Genomic DNA, 24,704 nt, shown 5'->3' on the forward strand with positions numbered 1-24,704 from the left:
TAGGAAAAAAATTCTGGTTTATATGTTTAGCTAAGAATGGTTATAGGAGATTTCTTTAGGTAATAAAGTTAGGAAAGAAACCAAACTCAGTAAATTTGCTTGTCATATAATTCAATTTATATGGAGTTCTAGAGAAGACAAAAGTGGTATGAGAGAAGATACATCAGTAGAAGATAGAATAACGGGGGGCAGGGGAATATTTTGAGGGCAGTGGTAATGTTTTATATGTTGATTGTGATAGCACTTACATTTGGCAAAACTTATCAAATTACACATTTAATATTGGTGAAAACTATTATATGTAATACCTTAATAGAGCTGATTTTTAAAAAAACAAATGACTATCAGAATAACTGACTAGATGGTTGGTGATTTTGGATGTGGTTTCTTTTACTAAGGTGAGAAAAGGTTAAGTTTCATGGGGCTAAAAATCTGATTTATGTGTATTAATTGTGTGATGGCCTATTCGTGATCCTAGAGGAAATGTTGAGTAGGCAGTTAGAAATATAGAAATGGAATTCAGGGGAGTTGTCAGGGCTGGACATAGAAATTTTGGATTAATAAGCATATAGTTGTTGTTTAAAGCCAAATAAAAAAATAATTTCTGGATAGGGTTCTATGACTTTCTTTTATACAACGTGTCCATCTTCTATCTAGAAAGAATATGGCTGCTTTAGATTAATTGTGTAATACTGTAGATAGTCTCACATGTAACAGTTGTACTTCAGATGAAATAATGAAAGTGTTATTAGTGTCACCCTGTAACCCATGATTGAGTAGCAATGCCTTCATCCAGACTTTATGGGAAGCTCAGGTCATTAATATGAACAGCAGCTGCTTCCACTTTCTGCTGAGCCCCTGCCTAGATGCAGAGGCCAGTGCTTATTCTGTCTTCTAGGTGTTTGGCAGCTGGTTGTAATATATAGAGCCCAAAGAGCCACTCTCCAGGGACCTATAAACTGTTTTGACTACAAACTGAAGGAACTGACTTTTTAAAAGCTTGGAAGCCATTTTTAAAGTCACTTCATAGCATTCAAATGTTTTCTGAAAGAAAACTAAATATGAACCATAATTAAGAGCAATTAATATCTTTCTTTGTCTAGTAAGTCACAGTAGAAATTAGGAAATATTAGTATGGTAACACAAAAACATTGTGAAACTTAAGTAGCCTAAATTATTACTGAGAATTGTAAAGGGAAAATCAGCTTCTGCTTTAGAATTTACCTCTGGATTTCCTCTCTGCTAGTACTGGCATTAACTAAGAAGATAAATGTTAAACTATGACAGAAAACAGAGTACCTAAGCATTGTGGTAGATAATTCTCAGAACTCAATTGAGAGATGTTTTTCTTTGGCCTTGATCATAAGTTAAGTCTAAGTCTTAATGCTGATTGTAGATTGTACTTTTTTCTGAGGTAATAAGAGAAAAATTTATGATCCTGGCTTATTGATTTTCATATTAAATTAATTCTGGGTCACTTAAAAGTCATTGTTAAGGAAAGGATGTTATTGACACCAAAGTAGGCAAAAAGAGGATAGTCATTAATTTTGCTGTTCCAGCAAAGTCTTGTAAAAGAACTCTAGTGCATACAGACACTCAAACTATGTCTGACGTTGGAAGCTCTTCATAATAGTTTATAACCACAGCCACTGTAATTTGGGGTTATGTTTTCCCCAGAAGCCACAGACATTACATTCAGTGGTTAAATTTTCCTTAAGAAATTTAGTACTGCCACCTGACCCTTCTTTTAAAAAGGAAATAGCATTTCTATTTTAGCTTAGCAGGCTAGTTTCACAACCCTGAAATTTTTCTGTGCTGACTTCTTTAGTTTTGATTCATTCATTTTAAAGTTTTTATTTATAATAGTTTGATAGTAACCTAGTTTATAATAAAGTTATAATGACATTTTAAATTATCTAGAGAATGAGAATTCATCCCAGATTTTCCCATTTGTCTTCATTTGCACATCTTTTTAATTATCAGAACCTTTTTATTTTACCTGTAAAATAATCCTTAAACATATACAGTTACTTCCAACCTGCTGCCATTGTCTTAGTTAATATTCTTATTGCTTACCTTGATATCCTATATAGACTTCTTTACCTCCAGTTTTCTGCTTTTCAACTTGGAGCAAGTTGGATGTCATTCTCCCACTTTAAATTCTTCAGTGCCTCCCTGAGGCTTATAAAATTAAGTTCAAACTACTTAACATAATATATATATATCTTTCATTGATCTAGTCTGTACCTGTCTAGCTCATCTTCTGCTGCTCTGTTTCACATTTCATGCTTTTAGAGCCAAATGAAACTGGTACACGTAGAGTGCTATTTTATGGTATTGGGCCTTGGTTCATAGTGCATCATCAGCCTAGAATGCCATTGCATTCCCCCAACTGGTAAAACTCACTCCTATTTCATAATTCATCAATTTTACCCCCCATAAAACTTTTCTTTCCTCCTTCCAGATTAAATCAAGTGCACTTCTTAGGCATTCAGTATATAACTAAACCATTGCTCAGCCATTCTATTATTATAAAAGGACTTGTTTCTGTGTCTTTTCCACTAGATTACAAGCACCTTAAAAGGAGGAGCTGAGTCTTAACACACTGCAGTAGATTATGATATAGGATCAGCACTGTTTTAAGGAGACATACTAATCTTTGAAAAATCAACTGGGTCTCCAACAACACAATTTGGCTCTTAGAGTTATGGTAGCTTTTAATTGGAATATTTAATCAAGACTAGGGTTACTTAAAATAGTGCTATAGTTGTTATAATCCCCTTTTTAAAGAAGCATTCATCAGACTGTCAGTTGGGTGCCAAACTGAACTGATTTTTGTCATTGTTACTCAATGAAATACTTGGAAAATACTCCGAGAGGTCAAGGATAATTACTTTCAGCTTCAGTAAAATGTTTACTTTGAACAACTGGTATATACTTGCTCTACAGTGATGAATGACTGCATGAGTGTAAGTAGAATTTTTAGGTCACAGTAAAGTAGTACAGTCTCTTTCACTGGTCAAACAGAAGGATTACATTCAATTAAAGATACCTACCATGTTTTAAAAGAGACGTTCTCAAATCAGAATGAGACATTCATTTGTACCACCTCAGCATCTATTACTCTGTTCCCAATATGATAGTTTATTTCTTAGCGATGTAGTTTAGAGGAAATTTAACCTGCTTTCAATTTACGTATAGCTGCTTGTTTACATAGGCTAGTAATTATTTTCCATCCCCATGTTTCAAGAACGCACACATAATTTGAGCCAAGCTCTTCAGACTCAATTTGAGGACTTGCTTCCTCAGGTATATAAATTCTCTTGTTCACAGAAAGAAAATGAAGAAGTTTGTCTTGAGACCATATATGTAGAGATTTTGAGAAAAAAGAAACAACATCATTGGTGAAAGACTAAGCACTAAAGTGGAAGAGATTTGCATCTTGATCACATTGTTTGCCCACTGTTAGGTGAAACCCACTGTTAGTTCTTTTATGTTCTCTCATATGAGGCTGTAACTTCATATTTTTTTTCCTTAAGTCAATTTGTGCTGAATTTTCTGTTACTTAGGATCCAAGGAATTTTAACTGATTGCCAAATAAATGTGCTAAGGAGTAAAAGGGTTAAATTTGAGTCCTAGCTTGAGACTCATGTAATTTTGACCAAGTTTTTAAAATCTTTAAGGTTCTACTTTTAGATCTGTAAATGGGATTAATAATACCTATTTTGCATATTTATTGTGAGGCCCTTGGAAACAAGTCAAAAAGGAAAGACAATAGATGATGTGTGTATATATACATATTTTAACTCAAGCTGAAGAGGGACAGATTAGAAGAAGTAGGTGAAAATATTTAGCTCACTGCTGTCTTGTTTCTCTTATTAATGGGTATACATTCTGAGAAATGCATCATTGGGAGGTTTTGTAATGCAAATCTCACAGAGTGTACTTATACAAACCTGGGTGGTATAGCATTCCTAGGCTAAGCTACAAACCCCTATAGCATGTTACTGTACTGAGCACTTTAGGCATTTGTAACACAATGGCAAGTGTGTATCTAAACAAAAAAACAGAACAGTAAAAATATGTATTATAATCTTAAGAGATCAGTATTGCCTACACTGTCCCTCGTTGACAAAAATGTCATTATATGGTGTATGACTATACAAGCTGAAACTATGAAATTACAATTGCTCTAACAAAGTGTGCATCATTTTATCCAGGATTGAAAATATAAGATTGGGTGGAAGGTTGAAGAATGTGTATTAGAGAATGTAATCTCTACTGTCCTTTCTACACTATGGACATCTGTTTCTATTTCTATGTTATTATAGGTATAGGGCAAATTCTTACTTTACAGATTCGTACCCAATTACTAATATTGTAAAAAAATTTCTTTTTTATAATTTAATTGTAAAAATTTTTTTTCTGAAATAATTACTGTAAAATCCTTTTCCAGTACATTTAAAATACTTATATTGCTTTTTCATAAGCTTATAGCTTTGGTTAAGTAGCTTAAGTATTCTAAATTTCAGGTATGCATGACTCTCAAAATCATCCTGAGGACCGAATGATAATATACTTGACTATTTTCTTAACTTTTAGCCACAAAACATAAAACATGACTTTTATATCTTTATTTTAATGCTTTTTATATTCTATTTCATTTAGCTCTGTTTGTTTCACACACATCTTTGTTCACGGAATCTTCAGTACCACTAAATTGCTATAATGCAGCATAAATTCATTTTATTTATTTAGTACAGTGCCTGGAACATAGTATGTGTTGTTCTTGCTAGGATGGCCACTGCTGTTGTTGATACTTCTACTACTGTTATTATTATTACCATCTTATTTACTCTCGTAATTTTCACACCTAGCATAGTGCCATGCATAATAAGCAGCAGGCAGACAGATGGTTACTGGTGATTACTGAATGCTGTAGCTTTCCAAACTGTGTATCAAGAGGGCGTACTGCAATGAATTCATAAGGATTCTACAAGTTTTGTTGTTGTTGTTGTCTTATAACCAGAAAGTGACACAGCAATACTTGAGCTTCTGAAACCAGATGAACTACCAGCTTGCTGATATTTGTTTATGTTACATTTCTTTGTCTTTTATTATATCTTTGAGAAGTTGGCATTTTGGGTGTTGCCGAGATAAAAAGCAAGTACCATGCAAAAATCCATGTGGAACAGAACCTCAGAGTGTTATTGTCCCATCTTACTCCTTGGGTTAAAAGGCTGTACAATGCCTAATATGTTCAGAATTCTCATGAGTAAGGAACATAGTTAAGGATGAAATAAAAATATTTTTCTTTCAATTTTTATATATTATCTTTTCAAATGGCTAAGTTATCACCTAGCTAATTAATCTGTGAAACAACTGCGTATTTCTTTTGGCCTAGCAGGAGCATGAAGAAAATTACTGAGGCAGCAAGAGAGCTGTGAACTAAGACAGTGTGAGCAGCCGTAATCTAGTGTGTACCCACAGAATAAGTTGCTCTGGGAGACACAAGAAATGTAATATGTAGTCTCTACTCTTAAGTAGATTTTCTTTGAATTGGGGAAACAAATTCACATGTTTATTAAAATGAACTATGCATCTGTAGTCTGTACCAGATATTATAGTAGTGTTCTAGTCATAAAGACTGTGCTGTGTCATAAATGTAGTCTGTGGTTTCAAAGGGATATCAAGTTAGTATGATAGACAAGTAAACTGATTAATATAATTTTGAGCTACAGAGTGCTCTGAGAGTGATAAAATATAAGATATTCTATGAACACGTTTGAGGAGTACTAGATCTACCCACACTGTGATATGGAAGGCCTGGACCACTTCAGGAACGTCTCCTAGAGATAATGGTACTTAAACTGAATCATGAAGAAGGAGAAGTAGGCTTGTTAAACAGAGGAGGAGGATGAAGAGAAATCATTCCAAGCTTGGAGAGCATTACATGTCCAAGAAACTGCAGTATTTCCTATATACATGATATGAGTATTTACTATAGAAATGAAAACATGGTAGCTTCTACAAAAGTTACAAGCAGGAGTGAGACTTCGTCATTGTTTTCAAAAGTATTACAATGAACTTCAAAAATATGTCGAATTTATCAATTGCTCTAATTTGAGACTGAGTGAAATATTACAAATTACAACAGGTTGAGGCAGTTGAAAACGTGGAGGTGGAAATTAGCACAGTGTTTGATGGTTATCAGTTTGACAAATTGAAATGTTTTTTGGGAAAGTTTTATAACAAAGATGGAATTCATATACATGAGCCAATTTTGAGAACATTGAAGTCAGAGAGACAAATTTAGATTTAATATTATCACAAATAGAATGCCACCAGAGGCTCCACTGACACAAAAGGGACAAGAGCTAAATATTTTTTGTGAAAGATGAACTGGACAGCTTTAAAAGTGATGCATGGAAGCAAGAAAAAGTCTGAACATAATAATACTCTTTAGAAGTTGCTGGAATACTTGACATGTAAGAAGAAGGCAGCATAGCCTACATGATGGCAGTTGAAATGGTGACAAAGGGACAAACATTTTGAGGAGAAGACTGAACTTGGTGACTGGAAATAGGACATGAAACCAAATTTCTCTCTAAGGCATGAAATTTTTGTGACTGACATTTCCTTCTGATAAATATAATTCAGCATGTCTGTCTCTGGGGGTAATAACACAAAATTGACCATTTTGGGGTTAATCCTAGTCAGAATAACAACAAATGAACAAAAAATTTTTGAAGAAGTACAGCAAGACGGTGGAATAGAAGGCTTCACTGACCATCCTTCCTGCATGGACAGCAGTTTAACAACTATCTACACAGAAAAAGCACCTTTATAAAAACCAAGAAATAGGCGAGCAAAGTACTTGATTTTAACTTTATATTGCTGAAAGAGACATTGAAGAGGTAGGCAAAACACTTAACTCACTGATGCCACCCCGCCCCCATCCAGAGAGAGTCTCTCTGCCGTAGGGAGAAGGAGAGCCTCCAATTGGGAGGCATTGAACTTAGTGCTACCCTTGTTATATCAGAAAGCAAACACAGACTAAACTTAGCTGACACCCGCCCACTGAGTGAGCATTTAAATCAGCCTTAGTCAGAGGAGACTCACTGATCCAAGCAGTCAGTAGGAACTTGAGTTACCCCAAGCCTCACCACCGTGGCCTAAAGTGCCCTGGGGCCCAAAATAAGTGCAAAAGTCTAGGTCACAAGGACTGCAACACCTAGGTGAGTCCTAGCACAGAAACAGGTGAAAAGCCAGTGGAATGGTGGGGCATGCAACCTACTGAGACACTAGCCAGGATTGCTAAGGTAGTGATGGCATCACCCATCCCCAGTCCCAGGTTGTACAGCTCCTGGCTCCAAAAGAGCCCCATTCCTTCCACTTAAGGAGAGGAGATTTAAGAGTAGGGAGGACTTTGTCTTGAATCTTAGGTACTAGTTCAGCCACAGCAGAATAGAGCACTGGTTGGAGTCATGAGGCCCCCTTTCCAGGCCCTAGCTCCTGGGTGACATTTCTAGACATATCCTAGGCCAGAAGGGAACCTGCTGCCTTGAAAGAAAAGACCCAGTCCTGACAGAATTTGTTCCCTGCCATCTCAAGATCCCTTGGGCCCTGAATAACCAGCAGTGATACCAAGGTACTACATCAAGGGCTTGGGTAAGCCTCTGAGACTTGCTGGCTGCAGATGAGGTTCAGACATTACCAGCTGTGGTAGCTACAGGACGAGACTCCTCCTGCTAGAGAACGGTAGAGGGAAAAGTAAAGAGGATTTTGTCTGGCACCTTAGATACCAGCTTGGTCTCAGTGGTGTAGACCACCAAGTAGACTCCTAGGGTCCTCAATTCTAGGACTTGGCTTTTGGATGACATTTCTGAAACAGCCCTGGGACACAGGAGGAATTCATTTTCCTGAAAGGTGAGTCTCAGCCCAGGCAGCATACACTACAAGCTAACTGAAGCATCCTTGGGCCTTAAGAGAACGTCAGCAGTAGTCTGGCAGTACTTTCTTTGGGTCTGCAGTACTTCATGTAGGCCTGAGATGAAGTGGCCACAGGGTGAGGGTTCTTTGCCTTTGGAAAGGGGAAGGATTGTACCTTGTGGTTTGAGTGCCAGCTCAGCCATAGTATAATGGAACACCAGGAAGATGTCTAAGGTTTTTGACTCTAGTCTCTGGCTCCTGGACAGCACCTCTGGACCTACCTGGGGCCTAAGGGAACTCACTGCCCTGAAGGGAAGGACATAGGCTTGGCTGGACTTGCCACTTCCTGATTATAGAACCCCAGGGCTTTGAGGGAACATAGGTGATAGCTAGGCCTTTGGCAAGACCTAATGCTATGCTGGCTTCAGGTCTGACTGAGCACAGTCATAGGTGTGGTAGCTAAAAGGGTGCATGTGTCACTTTATCCCCACCTCCAGCTGGCTCAGAATAGAAAAACTGTATTGGTTTGGGAGAAACTAAGGGATGAGAACAAGAATCTCTGCCTGGTAGTTCAGAGAATTCTTCTGGATTTTGTCCAAAACCATCAAGGCAGTACCTCTGTGAGTCTGCAAGAACCACAGCATTACTGGTCTTGGAGTCTCCTCTAAAGAAGATACAGCTTAGATTACAACATCCACGTTCCTTTCAAATATTTGGAAAGCCTTCCCAAGAAGGAAGGATACAAAAAAGCCCAGACTGCAAAGACTAAGATAAATGCCTAACTCTTCAATGCCCAGACACAGACAAACATCTGCAAATATCAAGATAACACAGGAAAACATAGCCTCACTAAATGAACCAAATAAGGCACCATGGACCAGTTCTGGAGATAGAGATATGTGACCTTTCAGACAGAGAATTCAGAATGGCTGTTTTAAGGAAACTCAAATTCAAGATAACAACACAGAAGGAATTCAGAATTCTATCAGGTAAATTTAACGAAGAGATTGAAATAGTTAAAAAGAATCAAACAGAAATTCTGGAATTGAAAAATGTAATTGGCATACTGAAAAATGAATCAGAGCCTTTTAATAGCAGAACTGACCAAGCAGAAAAAAAGAATTACTGCACTTGATATTTGATTAAGTAGAAGAAAGAATTACTGAGCTGGAAAACAGGCTATACAGAAATGAGACAAAATAATATTAAAAAATGAAATATGCCTACAGAATTTAGAAAATAGCCTCAAAGAGACAAACCTAAGAGTTACTGGCTTTAGAGAAGAGATGGAGGAAGAGATAGTGATAGAAAGTTTATTCAAATGGATAACAGAAATTCCCAAACCTAGAGAAGCATGTCAATATCCAAGTCCAAGAGGTTTATGCAACACTAAGCAGATTTAATCCAAAGAAGACTACCTCAAGGCATTTAATAATCAAACTCCCAAAGGTCAAGGATAAAGAAAGGATCCTAAAATCAGCAAGAGAGAAGACACAAATAACATAAAATGGAGCTCCAATATGTCTGGCAACATTTTTCAGTGGAAGCTTTACAGGCCAGCAGAGTGTAGCATGACATATTTAAAGTGCTGACGGAAATAAACTTGTACCCTGGAATAGTACATTCAGCAAAATTACCCTTCAGACATACAGGACGAATAAATGCTTTCTTGGACAAACAAAAACTATGGGATTTTATCAACCCAGGACTTGTCCTATAAGAAATACTAAAGGGGGTACTTCAGTCAGAAAGAAAATGACCTTTATGAGCAATCAGAAATCATCTGAAGGTACAAAACTTACTGGTAATAGTAACTACACAGAAAAATAAGGAATATTATAACACTTTGGTGTATAAACTATTCTTATCCTAAGGAGAAAGAATAAACGATGGACCAATCAAAACTAATGACTGCAAGAACTTTTCAAGACATAATACAATAAGATAGAAATAACAGAAAGCTAAAAACTGGAGGGATGAAGTTAAGGTATTTTCTTTTTCTTTGATTATTTATTTGTACAAACAATTTTAAGTTATTATAAGCTTAAAATAATGGGTTTTAAGATAGTATTTGCAAGCCTCATGGTATCTTAACCAAAAAATGTAACAGCAGACACACTAAAAATAAAAATCAAGAAAATATATCATATTGCCCAAGAAAATTACCTTCACTAAAATGGAGAAAAGAAAGAAGGAAGAGGAGATTGCAAAACAACCACAGGAAAAAAAATGGCCAGAGTAATCGCTTACTATCATATCAGTAATGACATTTAATGTAAATGGACTAAACTCTCAAATCAAAAGATATAAACTGGCTGAATGCACTTAAAAAAAAAAAAAAGACCCATTGATCTGTTACCTGTAAGAAACTTCACAAATAAAGTCACACATAGACTGAAAAAGGGATAGAAAAAGATATTCCTTGCCAATGGAAACCAAAAATGAGCAGCAGTAGCTGTACTTAGACAAAATGGATTTCAAGACAAAAATTATAACAAGAGACAAGGTCACCATATAATGATAAAGGAGTCAATTTTGCGTATAACAATTTTAAATATATATGCACCCAGCACTGATGCACCAGCATATAAAGCAAATATTAGAGAGAAAGAGAGAGACTCCAATAAAATAGTAGCTGAAGACACCAATAGCCCACTTTCAGTATTGGACAGATCTTCCACATAGAAATCAACAGATCGATACTGGAGTTAATCCGTACTATAAAGCAAATGGATCTAACAGATATTTTCAGAACATATTATCCAAAGGGTACAGAATATGCATTTCCCTCCTTAGCACATGGATCATTCTCAAGGATAGACCATATGTAAGATCACAAAAATGTCTTAAAACATTTTTAGGGTTTTTATGGTGTTAGGTCTGATGTTTAAGTCTTTAATCCATCTGGAGTTAATTTTGGTGTAAGGTGTCAGGAAGGGGTCCTGTTTCTGCTTTCAGGACATAGGCGTAGGCAAGGACTTCATGACCAAAATGCCAAAAGCAATGGCAACAAAAGCCAAAATAGACAAATGGGACCTAATCAAACTCCACAGCTTCTGCACGGCAAAACAAACAGTCATTAGAGTGAATCGGCAACCAACAGAATGGGAAAAAATGTTTGCGGTCTCCCCATCTGACAAGGGGTTGATATCCAGAATTTACAAAGAACTAAAACAGATCTACAAGAAAAAAACAAGCCCATTCAAAAGTGGATGAAGGATGTGAACAGACACTTTACACAAGAAGACATACAGGAGGCCAACAAACATATGAAAAAATGCTCATCATCACTGGTCATTAGAGAAATGCAAATCAAAACCACATTGAGATACCATCTCACACCAGTTAGAATGGCGATCATTAAAAAATCTGGAGACAACAGATGCTGGAGAGGATGTGGAGAAATAGGAACACTTTTACACTGTTAGTGGGAGTGTAAATTAATTCAACCATTGTGGAAGACAGTGTGGCGATTCTTCAATGACCTAAAAATAGAAATCCTATTTGACCCAGCAATTCCATTACTGGGTATATATCCAAAGAATTATAAATCATTCTACCATAAGGACACATGTACACGAATGTTCACTGCAGCTCTGTTTACACTAGCAAAGACCTGGAACCAACCCAAATGCCCATCGATGATAGACTGAATAGGGAAAATGTGGTATATATACACCATGGAATATTACGCAGCCATCAAACACGATGAGTTCCTGCCCTTCGTAGGGATATGGATGAACCTGGAAACCATCATTCTCAGCAAACTGACACAAGAGCAGAAAATCAAACACTGCATGTTCTCACTCATAGGCGGGTGTTGAACAATGAGAACACATGGACACAGGGCACTACACGCTTGGGTCCGTTGGGGGGAAATGGGGGAGGAATAGGGGGTGGGGAGTTGGGAAGAGAGAGCATGGGGAGAAATGACAGATACAGGTGAGGGGAAGGAAGGCAGCAAACCACACTGCCATGTGTGACCTATGCAACAGTCTTGCATGTTCTTCACATGTACCCCAAAAGCTAAAATGCAATTAAAAAAAAAACATTTTTAACAACTTAAATAATATCAAGTATCTTCTCTGACCAAAATGGAATAAAACTAGAAATGAAAAACAGGAGGAATTTTGGAAACTACACAAATACATGAAAAGGAAACAGTTTGCTCCTAAATTATCAGTGGGTCAATGAAGAAATTTAAGAAGGAAATTGAAAAATGTATTGAAACATATAAGAGAAACACAACATACCAAAACCTATGAGATATAGCAGAAGCAGTACTAAGAGGGTAGTGGATAGCAGTAACTACCTACATTAAAAAAAAAATTCAAATAAACAACAATGCATCTTAAAGAACTAGAAAAGGAGGAGCAAAGCGGCCAGGCATGGTGGCTCACACCTGTAATCCAAGCACTTTGGAGGCCAAGGCAGGTGGATCACCTGAGGTTGGGAGTTCAAGAAAAGGAGGAGCAAAGCAAAGCAAACTCAAAATTAGTAAAAGAAGAAATAATAAAGATCAGAGCAGTGATCAATGAAACTGAAATGAAGAACACAGTACCAAAGATCAATGAAATAAAAAGTTGAGTTTTTTGAAAACTTAAGCAAAATAGACAAATCTTTAGCCAGACTAGGAAAAAAAGAGAGAAGACTCAAATAAATCAGAGATGAAAAAGGGACACTACATCTGGTATCTACACTAAACCTAGAATCTCCTAGTGGTTACTAGGAGCAACTATTTGCCTATAAATCAGAAAATGTAGAAGAAATTGACAAATTTTGAGATACATGCAACCTACCAAGATGGAATCATGAAGAAACCGAAAACCTAAACACATGAATAAGAAAATGCTTTACTGAGAGACCTTTTCTTACAGTTTTAATCTCATGGCTTCACTGCTGAATTTCACCAAACATTTAAAGAACTAATACCAATCCTTCTCAAACTATTCCAATTAATTAAAGAGGATGCTATACTTCCTAACTCATTCTGTGAGGCCAGTATTACCCAATATCAAAACCAAACAATTACACCAAACAAAACTACAGGCCAATATCCCTGTTGAATATTGATGCAAAAATCCTCAACAAAATACTAGCAAACCAAATTCAACAATATATTAAATTATTCATCATGACCAAGTGGGATTTATCCTTGGGATACAAGGATGTTTAACAAATGCAAGTGAATTAATGGGATGCAAAATACTGAACAAGTGGAGGACAAAAACTATATGATCCTTTCAATCGATGGTGAAAAAGCATTTGATAAGATTCACCATTTCTTTATGATAAAAACCCTTTAAAAACTGGGTATATATGGCAAATACTTCAATATATTAAAAGTTATATATGACAGACTCTCAGCTGGTATACTGAATTAGGAAAAACTTAAAGCCTATCCTCTTAGATCTGGAACACAACAGGGATGTCTGTTCGCCACTGTTACTCATCATAGTACTGGCAGCTCTAGTTAGAGGAGTCAAACAAGAAAAAGAATAAAAGGCATCCAAACTGTAAAGGGACAAGTCAAATTATCTTTTTTTGCGATGATTTTATCTTATATTTGGAAAAACCTGAAGATTTTACTGAAAAAAACTATTAGAACTGATTTAAAAATTTGGCAAAGTTGCAGGATAAAATATCAACGTATAAAAGTTAATAGCATTTCTATATGCTAACAATGAACAATCTGAAAAGGTAAACAAAAAGTAATACCATTTACAATAGGTACAAATAAAACCAAATACTTAAGAATTAACCTAACCAAATAAGTGAAAGAGTTCTACAATGAAAACTATGAAACAGTGATGGAAGAAATTAAAGATGATACCCACCAAAAAACAAAGATTCTACATCCATGGATTGGAAGAATAAATATTGTTAAAATGTCCATAATTCTCAAAGCAGTATGTGGATTTAATGTAATGTCTATCAAAGTACAAATGACATTTTTCACAGAAATAGAAAAAAAACAATCATATAATTTATATGGAACCACAAAAGTCTCAGAATAGCCAAAGCTGTCCTAAGCACAAAAGAACAAAACTGGAGAAATCACATTACCTGATTTTAAATTATATTGCAGAGCTGTGGTAACCAAAGCTGCATAGTACTGGCATAAAAACAGACACATAGACCAATGGAACAGAATAGAGAATCCAGAAACAAATCCACACACCCAGTGAACTCATTTTTGACAGAAACATATATTGAGGAAAAGACAGTCTCTTCAGTAAATTTGCTGGGAAAACTAGATAGCTGTATGCAGAAGAAGGAAACCAGACCCCCGTCTCTTGCCATATACAGAAATCAAAATGGATTAAAGATTTCTAAGACCTCAAACTATGAAACTACTACAAGAAAACATTAGGAAAACTCTCCAGAACATTGAACTGGGCAAATATTTTTTAAGTATTACCCTACAAGCACAAGCAGTCAAAACAAAAGTGGACAAATGGGATAACATCAAATTAAAAAGTTCTGCATGGCAAAGGAAACAATCAATAAAAGAGACAACCTGCAGAATGAGAGAAAATATTTGCAGACTACCCATCTGACAAATTAATAACCAGAATATGTAAGTTCAAACAGCTCTACAGGAAACAATCTAATAATCCGATTAAAAAATCGAGGAAAGATTTGAATAGACATTTCTCAAAAGAAGACATGCAAATGGCTAACACACATGTGAAAAGATGCTCAACATCATTGATCATCAGAAAAATGCAGATCAAAACTGCAATGAGATAAAATCTCACCCCAGTTAAAGTGGCTTGTATCCAGAGGCATGCAATAACTAATGCCTGAGGATGTGGAGAAAGGAGAACCCTTATACACTGTTGATGGGAATGTAAATTAGTACAACCACTATGGAGAACTGTTTGGAGGTTCCTCAAAAAACAAGAATAGAGCTGCTATAAGATTCAGCCATGTCACTGCTGGGTATATACCCAAAAGAAAGAAAATTAGTATGTCAACTTTGTCGCAGCGCTATTCACTGTAGCTAAGATTTGGAAGCAACATAAGTGTTTGTCAACAGATGAATGGGTACAGAAAATGTGGTACTTATATACAATGAGTACTATTAAGCCATAGAAAAGAATTATGTCATTGTTAATGAGATTAAGTCATTTGCAACAACATGAATGGAATTGGAGTTTATAATGTGAAGTGAAATAAGCTGGGCACAAAAAGACATACGTTACATATTCTCACTCATTTGTGACATCTAAAAATCAAAGCAATTAAACCCATGGAAATAGATAGTAGAAGGATGGTTACCAGAGGAGGGAGAAAGAATGTAAAAATACAAAGAATGAAAAATAGAAATGAAAAGATCTTAAAATCAGGCAATCAATTCAAGAAGTTCTTCACATAATTTTGAAGAAAAAAAAAACAAAATACAATGCAGGAAATCATAAAACTATTTATGATCTTATGAAAGTAAATCTGGAATTAAATACCATGAATTTCTAGATTGTAAGACTTGAGTTTCTAGATAGACCTGTAACTAGGTTCATCATGAAATTGTTGAGGAACAGAGACAAGATAACATAAAAGTTCTCTCAGAGGAAAAAATCAATTGGCAAATTATGAAGACTCAGAATGTAATTAGGCTTCTCACTAATCTATGAAATTCTGCAAAAAAATTTAACCTAAATATCTGTACTTGACCAAAGTATCAATTATGAGTGAAGGAATAATAAAGGCATTTTTCAGAGAAAATAGATATCAAAACTTCTACATCTTATATATTTTTCTCAGTAATCTCATGGAGGAGGTACTCTGCCACAGCAAAGGGTAAACTAAGAAAAAACAATCTGTTGGGGTCTAGAAAGCTGGGAGATTCAATTCAAGGACTATATAGGGAACACTCAAAAATATAACTGAGGGAGATTCCAGAATGAACATTTATTTAACAGACCTAGAGAACAACCAATCCAGTTTGTAGATAGGTCAAGGAGTTGTGTCTCCAAGAAGACAAAAATAATGTGTCATATCTTTATGCATATTGAGATGATATATACAACTGGGAGATAATTTGGGGATTAGTTTGTAATGATTATTTACTCAGGCTAATATAATATAGCTGAAGTGATGAAGTGACATTGTTTCATTTTTCTTTTCTTTCTTTTTTTTTTTTTTTTGAGATGGGGTGTTGCTCTGTCACCCAGGCTGGAGTGTAGTAGTACAATCTCAGCTCACTGCAACCTCTGCCTCCTGGATTCAAGCAGTTCTCATGCCTCAGCCTCCTTGAGTAGTTAAGACTACAGGCACCTGCCATCACGCCTAGCTAATTTTTGTATTTTTAGTAGAGAACAGGTTTTGCTATATTGGCCAGGCTGGTCAGGCGTGAGCCACCACACGCGACCTATTGTTTCATTTCTGAAATCATGTCTTAAGTGGCCTTACATGCTTTCACTCTTTGTTTTGAAACCCTGTCCAGCTTCCATGTGAAACATGTTGAACCAGTCTATTGTTGAATGGGAGACCATGGAAGGAAGAGGCAAGTTCTCCTACCTGAGGCCATTCTAATAGTAGCCAGCCACATTAGACTGAGCAGCTGGTTGCAGATGCATGGAAGAGCCTAGCCAAGAAAAAGAAAACTACACAGCTGATCCCATTCTATACTGCCACCTTGCAGAATCATGACCTAAATCAAAGATTGGCAGACTTTTTGCACAAAGGTCAAGACAGAAGTCTTTATGGGCTAAGAGGCTTAATTGAGAATAGTATATAGGTGCTTAGATAATGAGAACAAAAAATTAACAATTTTTTGAAATTAAAAATATGTTAATGGATTGTAATTTTTAATATAGATCTAATGAAAAGAATGTAATTCTCTTTGGGGTAATAACATTTGTTTATTAAAACTAGTTATCGCTATCATGAAAATTGGTCCCAAATGTTCATTAGTTGGTTATTAATGCTGATCTGTAATGAAATTCTACATATTTAATCTTTAAAATATCTTTTCATCCAGACAAGTATGCTATATATTGATAGTAATAAATGAACATGTGTTTTTGATGGAGTATAGTCATCACTTGGGAGGTATTTATAAAATTCTACTAGGTTCTCTTAATACTTTCCTTTTAGCATGTCATTGCAGTACAGATTAATCACTTCCAGTTGAAAGTTAGATGAAAGTTTCTCAAACGCATAAGTGGATGTGGAAATACAGAAACTCCCTTTGCACTTGCATCTATGTCTGGAACTTCTGGAACTGTAGTTTAAGTTTGTAAATTTGTGTGGAAATAGAAGGCTTACCATTTTTTTTTAAGCTGTTGTTGCATAGGAAGTGTATAAAGGAGCTTGACTTTGTGATTTAATGTTAATTATAGTTCAGATGACTAACCCATGGTGTAAGTCTTGCTTCATATAAATGCTATTGTGCATTATAATTTTTAATTCGTTAAGAAATTAGCTTGAAACAAAAGCTAATGTCTCAGTAATTGTGATTGAGTGGTTTTTCTTATTCAGAAAAACTTTCAGTCCAAGCCCTGAGCTTAAAAACAATCAAAGCATATCTTTCTTCCTGCTAAGCCGTTTGACTGCTGTATAGGATGGCAAGTCAGGGTATTGAGCTTCAGTTTCAGACAGAAATCCGTAGAATTCACAGAAACAAAAGAAGTTCACTGTTAGAAGTACTCATTCAGTAATACATGGTAAATTGAGATATTTTCTTCAAAACACTTTCTGATGAGTAACTATGACTTTTAAATAATTTACTTTTTCACAAGTTTTAGATGTTTGTCTAAACAAGCCTTCTTTCATTTCACACATATTTTTACTATCATCAGTTGTTTACACATCTTAGCAGATTCCAAGCCAGGTTGTACTAAATTAGTATTTCTCAACTTTTTTGAAAAGTTTCCTACCTATAGTTGTTCCCTACAGATCATTCATAGAGCCTAAGTTTGAATAACTTCAAACTTGGCATTTATTCCTGAAATAAACAGTTCAGCAAATCATCTGACTCATGAAGAGCCAAGAAAACTACTCAAAAATCATTTACTTTGTTTTTTAATTGACTATTGATTTTGCTACAGATGCCCTCAATCACATCAAACACCTGTTCTCACAAAAAGCTATTCATTCCAAACAAGTTCCTTTCTTCCCCCTCAGGGCAGCATTTACCTGGCTGCTTTAATTAAGCACAGTTTAAAAAACTCACCATTGGCAAATGGCTTTTCTGACTTGACTAACAAATGATCCACTCAAATTTAATTTTAGTTGTAGAGAGAGAGTGTGTGTGTGTGCGCGCACGCACACGTATGCATGTGCGTTCAAGGAATCTGTTGTCTTGAGGTATTTTCAATTTAGTCATTTTTCTACTATTGCTTTCTTGTTGAGAATATTGTAATGAGTGCTTAGTCTGGTAATACTCACATATATCATTTCTTTTTAGCACCGTTAGGGTCTCTACATAAGAAACACTTTTTTGACATTGAGTGTCAAAGTAATCATACTCTACTCTGCCTTAAAAGTGCAACAAAGTCCTCTTTTCTTGTTTTGGCATGATAGACATGCAGTGGAGTTAAAAATGATAATAATGTTACAGGATGGCAACCTTCATGGCACTTAAATGCAGCCAAATTATGACTACATCACTATAGTTTGTAATGTACCAAACAGGAGTATGATTGGATGAGAATCATTTCATAAAATACTCTCTTTTTTTCAACATTAAAAAATGTAAAAAGCATTCTGATCTAGTGGGTTGTACAAAAACGGCAACAGGCTAGATTTGGCTCATTGGTTATAGATTGCTGATCTCAGATCTACACGAATGGTTGTTGTTTTAAGCCACTAAAGTTTAATATTGTTACACAGCAAAAAGTAGTATGTTTACTATAAATTTACCCAAATCTATAGTAGATCCAAAGTGGGAAGATAGGGGGACTACAAATATGTGTTAGCTTTTGGAGTGGCTCGAAGAAATAAGGCAAATTCCTCATCCACCACACTGAAAACTCAAAAGTAATGCCTGAAACTGTAAAATTACAATAAGAAGTCAGAGATATTGATACAAGAGGAAAAGAAAAAATAAAAGAGGTAAAGTGGTTTCTTTGGGGAAGTGGGAAACTGGTAAGGGTGGAATTCATAGGGATGGTCACAGAGGGACTTCAGTATTATTGGTAATATTCTACTTAAACTGAGGGCTACTTGGTGTGCTCTGCATGGTATTTATCTTACTCTATATTTTAAATTTTTTCTTTATATATATTAAATAAACAAATTTTAAGAAATTAGTTTAAATTTTATTCAAGAGAATACAAGTATTGACTCATTTTTGTCTGACTTGGAAGTCATCTCTAACTCACTGCCTTCCTTCATTTTTAAGGCTTATTATCACTTTGAGAAAATCATGCTGCTAATCATGGGAAAACATTTGCAGGTATAAAACATACAGTACATGAACTCACACCAAGGGAGAAGGAAATAAGTAGTTGATAGAATATTCTTGACAATATTCTGGTAGCCTTTCCCGCTGTGATTTATATTATACTTTCAGGCTACATGGTAGCATATCTATCAAAATCTTTAGAGGATTATATATTGTGAGATGTATTGATAGCATTTACAGATGGGCTTCCAACTCCTTCCTAGTAAATTAACTTTGGCTTTGTTTGAGAACAATACAGAACAACTTTAAAATTATGTGTGTTGCTGGAAAAAGGTTCATTGTATAATATCAGGTAATACCACATTCTAGCCCCCATTTTCTTTCTGTCTTGAGTGCTCTTGCCCTCTCTCACCCTTTTTTAACATGTAATGTATTCTGCCATGTTATGATGCAGTAAGAAAGCCTTCACCAGACTTGGCCTTTGATCTTGGACTTCCCAGGCTCCAGAACCATGAGGCAAACATGGATCTTTTTTTTTCTGTATAAATTACCCAGTCTGTGTATGTTACAGCAGCAGAAAATGGACTAAGATATCTATTTAGTAATACCTATTAATGGAGACATCATGGTTACTAGAAAATTATGCTTCTGATTATATAGGCTTGCTTCATTTTGGGGTTGCTTGTTAAAGACACTAAAATGTTACTTATTTTCCTAGTGTTTGGGTTAAAAAATTGCATCCAGGGGGAGGGGGACAGGAAAAAAAACTGCATCCAATACAAGGATTATAGTTCATTATCCCGAAATCACTCTACTAATACTACTGAATATTAGTTTTACTAAGTAATTAAAATCTAGAAAAGAATGAAAGTTTGGACAATCTAGAAGACTTTCTCCTAACTTTAAGTGAAACTGTTCTGTTTGTATGTTGGGATTACAAGCACAGATACAAATTTCTGGCATATATACCCTAGATCAGAGTTGTTGGCTGTGGACATAGGATGGTACTATCTAAGTAATACTTTGCCGAAACAGGAAGGGGATGAAAATGTGTCTTGTTATTTTCCTTGTTTAGACCATTGTTAAAATTAAGAGTTAACAACTTTTGAAGATGTTGTGCTAATGAGCTAGCCTATTTACTTTTGATATATCATTTGGGATAAGGCAAAGATGACTATATATGAGATTAATAAAGATCATGTTTGCTGACTCATGTACAGACTATACAAGTGGCAAGAAGAGCAATCAATCCACATGCTATTATTGGTAGCTCTTTACATCTTACGTTGCTGACATCAGCCTTAAGCCTTCAGGCTCCCCACTACCTGGTCCCAGTCTTCCTTCCTTTTCGTTTTTCCCAAAAGAACATTCATCTGTAGCCAGAAGCCTCAAACATATATTCAGTTTTATTTTTGCACTCTTGTACCAAATGTCATATAACCTTTTATTCCTAGATAACATTCAACATGAACTACTTATATGGATCTCTCAGTCTTAATCATCTTTCCACACATGAAACACCTATGAAACCTCAGGTCGGAGCCTACCTTTTTTTTAAGGCTTTCTCTGACCATTGTAGACATTGTGATATCTCCTTGCTTATAACTCAAAATAGTATTACCACAAATCATTAGCCACAATATCCTCTAAGTTCTCTTTTAGTATGTGGTTATTTAGTATACTAAAAGTTATATTTAGTATACAGTTTCTGTACATTTATATTTTATTTTCACAAGAAAATTAGAAACTCATCAAGAGATAGATAAATAGGACTTTCAATATTTGGGACTATTTTTTACACAAAATAGGTATTTAGGACATATTTGACAAATGAATGTATGAACAGAGTTTGCTACCAACCACAAACTAGAACTCAATATAACAAGTGTTATCTGGTCTTTGCATCTCTAGTTTATCACTCATTTTCTAAGGTGCATTTCTACTAGCACATGTTACTTTTAAGATAATACATAATTAGATAATATGCATGTATTTCTATAGAAACAAAAAGTAAGTAAAATGCAGAGTTTCCCCAGAAAACTAACCTCATGATACTATGGTTTGCAACCCACAGACCAGAATTAAATTCATTGGTGATACTTGTTTTCTGTAAATAATTGTGCTGTGTTTACAATCCTTAACAAAATTGCCCTAATAAAGGGCAGACAACCACAGGCATTTTACTGGATAATGATCCCGTGATTACTGAAATGAATGGTAGATTTCATGGATACTAAAGCATAAATATGCTTTTAAGCAATAAAGAGAAATTATAACATCTTGCGCAAAATGTCATATAAGCTTTTAGCTCTAAATGACATTCAGCATGACCTATTTAATCTTAACAGCACGAAAACTATTCCAGTCATTTATTTTTAAAAGGAGTAGATGGAACTTCCCCCCGCCCCCGCGTTTTTTTTTTTTTTTTGAGACAGAGACTTACTCTGTTGCCTAGGTTGGAGTGTGGCATGATTTCTACTCACTGCAACATCCGCCTCCCGGGTTCAAGTAATTCTCCTGTCTCAGCCTCCCGAGTAGCTGGGGTTACAGGCACCTGCCACCATACCCAGCTAACTTTTTGTGTTTTTAGTAGAGATGGGGTTTCACCTTGTTGTTCAGGCTGGTCTTGAACACCTCAGGTGGTCTGCCTCCCAAAGTGCTGGGATTATAGGCATGAGCCACTGCACCCAGCAGTATATAGAACTTTCTCCACATGATTATCTATAGTTAATCTCCAAATGATTATCTATAGCTAGATAATCATTTGGGTAGGATGTTTCTGCATATATTTTTAGATAAAAGCATTCCAGTTTGACAAGAAATATGACTGATGTATTTTAACAAATACAGCATAACATATATTTAATTGAGTACTTTTTATTCCAAACTATTCATCTTAGGATAGTGTTTCTCAAATGGAAACCATCTAGTGGGTAGATACTAGGTATGCTGCTTACACACAGAATGCTTCCTCACAGCAAAGGATTGTCAGTAGTTCCAAGGTTGAGAAAGCCTGCCTTAAAGAATGCACCATGTTCAGTGGTGGAGTTATCACCAAAATATTTTGGAAAACACTTTCCAGAATTGCCTGTTTGATCAGTTTTCCAAACAAGGTTTTAATGATTGTATTTGATGACTGCAAATGTGCTTCATGTTTGGCGGGAAGTGCAATGGTCTTGACTCATTTTCTAGGTGCAGGTATGTGGTTAATACTCATAGACAAGAAAAAAAAAATGCGCTATGTTCAGTGGTGGAGTTATCACCAAAATATTTTGGAAAACACTTTCTAGAATTGCCTATTTAAATGTACTTATTGGTGGAAACTCTTCATATCTTGCAAGCTATGTTTTATTTTAGATTAATTGTAATGACTCCTAGGGATGATATATTTCATTTATGGAATCAACAAATCATGCAGTCATTCACATACCACTTGCATACATGCAAACAAAATTTATTAATTCTAACTAATTCAGAATTGAGTCTGATTAGAAAGTAGAGGGTTAAACTTTACTTTTGTGTCACATTCAAGGGAATTATTTATAGATGAACAGTTTTTCAGGATGAGCTTTACAACCTTGACTGTCATTTAACTCCCAGCTGGGGAGGATAGAATCAAGAGAATTTTGTACTGTAAATGGTACTTTGCCAAGTCAAAAACAAGGAATGGTATATTCTCAAAAATTTAAACTGAGAAGGTATTAATAATATAAACACTCAGCTCCCTGAAATGTGTTAACTGAGTAACTTTAACTAACTCTTCATATTTTTTTGGTTAAAGCTCATTTATTTAAATTGATGCTTGCTTTTAATCAAACAGGCCTGGTCAGATTTATTCATATGCATCTTATGACAGTTTTTTTATCTGCACTTGTAAAAAGCCCTGAAAACTAAGGATATTTGTAACTCACCTGTTAGCAAAACTTGACTTGAACAAATGTGAAGCTATTTATGTTTTTAATTTACTCATATAGTGTGAATATTCATATTCTTCACTACAGAATTATTAACATGTTTTATTTCAGAGAGCTTAGTAAGTATGTAATGTATTTGCCTTTATAAATTTGAATAACTTCAAATTCTAAATTTGCAAGTGTGAAATAAATAAGAATTATAATAGCATATGCTTTCATTTTGAAGTTTTATTCTCATGTGTTTCTTTTATAAATTGCTATAGTTTTCCAACTTTAATCTTTTGAGATAATCATGGAAGCAGCTTTGTACTCTAATGGAGCCAATACCTAATATACTCGATGACTGAAAATAAAATAGTAAAATTTTTCAAGACTTTCAGAATTTTCAGTTAATTTTATAAGGAAGGGAATAAAAAAATAAGTATACCAATATTAAAGTAGTAAACAATATGATCAAACAAATGACAAGAGAAAACATGTGCATTGCCAATATTTCTATAAACTAAATGCTCAACGTCACATAGCAATCTTTTAAAAATACAGGATAAAATTCGATATCATTTTTTCCAAGTAAGCAAGAATTCTAAAAACTGATAAAAATAAATGTTATCAAGGTTGCAAGAAAATAGCCATTCTTATATGCTGCTTATAAGAGTAAATTTGTACAAAATATCAAAAGATACATTGAGTTTGTATCCTTTGGCCAAAAATGATTCCACTTTTTGAATTGGTCCAAAGTAAATATCTCTGTGTGTGTTGCTTTGTGTTTAAATTTTTTACGCTAAATAGATTTGAAATAGAGAATCCTTGATGTTATTTTATATTTTATGAGCTGCATATAGATATCTAAAATTAATTGGGGACAACTAAGCAAAGTCATACATGCACTCCACAAAATGAAGAACCTTCAAAAATCAGACTGAAGGAAATATTCTGAGAAACTCAAGGCAGTTTCCAATTGATTGCCTTGATTTCCAGTAAAAAAGGTGGTACCAATAGATGGAAATGAAAAGATTTTACTTTATGGCATTCATTCCAATTTATGATATACTATTTTAGCAGAAAATATTATGACTTCCTGAGAGGTGTTGTAGTTTTTCAGAATTTTAGCTTTCTTGCTGTATTTGCAATGCTGAAATCTCTTAGGTTCCTGATTACTATTTCAATAAATGGGGAGTACCATTTCCCTCCCTAGATCTCTCATTCAATTATTAGCACACTGGGTGGAATTTTTACCTCTTACTTATGGTGTCCAGTTCACAGCATCTTAACCTGGCAAGAGGACCAAACTAACTGTAAATCTTACCTCTCAGACCACACTTGATTATTGTATGATGCCAAAATTAAACGTGAATAAGACAGCTAGAGCATTAGAGTGTTTTGGAAGAATAAACACAAGTTGGAAGTCTTATGTGGATAGTGCAAAATACAGGAAGGCAATGAATCATATAAACATCAACTGAAAGGTTGGTAAAGAAGCCATTGGAGTCTGTCAGGCACTCCCT

General features: G+C 35.2%; 1 protein-coding gene across 22 annotated transcripts in view; it reads left to right on the top strand.

Annotated features, from left to right (window-relative positions):
* Nucleotides 1-24,704, top strand: part of CCDC91 (coiled-coil domain containing 91) — a 476,760-nt gene that overhangs the window by 252,044 nt on the left and 200,012 nt on the right. The gene's annotated exons all lie outside the window — the stretch shown is intronic.

This window comes from Saimiri boliviensis, chromosome 7 (assembly GCF_048565385.1).
Source record: "Saimiri boliviensis isolate mSaiBol1 chromosome 7, mSaiBol1.pri, whole genome shotgun sequence".
In the NCBI taxonomy this organism is placed as follows: domain Eukaryota; kingdom Metazoa; phylum Chordata; class Mammalia; order Primates; family Cebidae; genus Saimiri; species Saimiri boliviensis.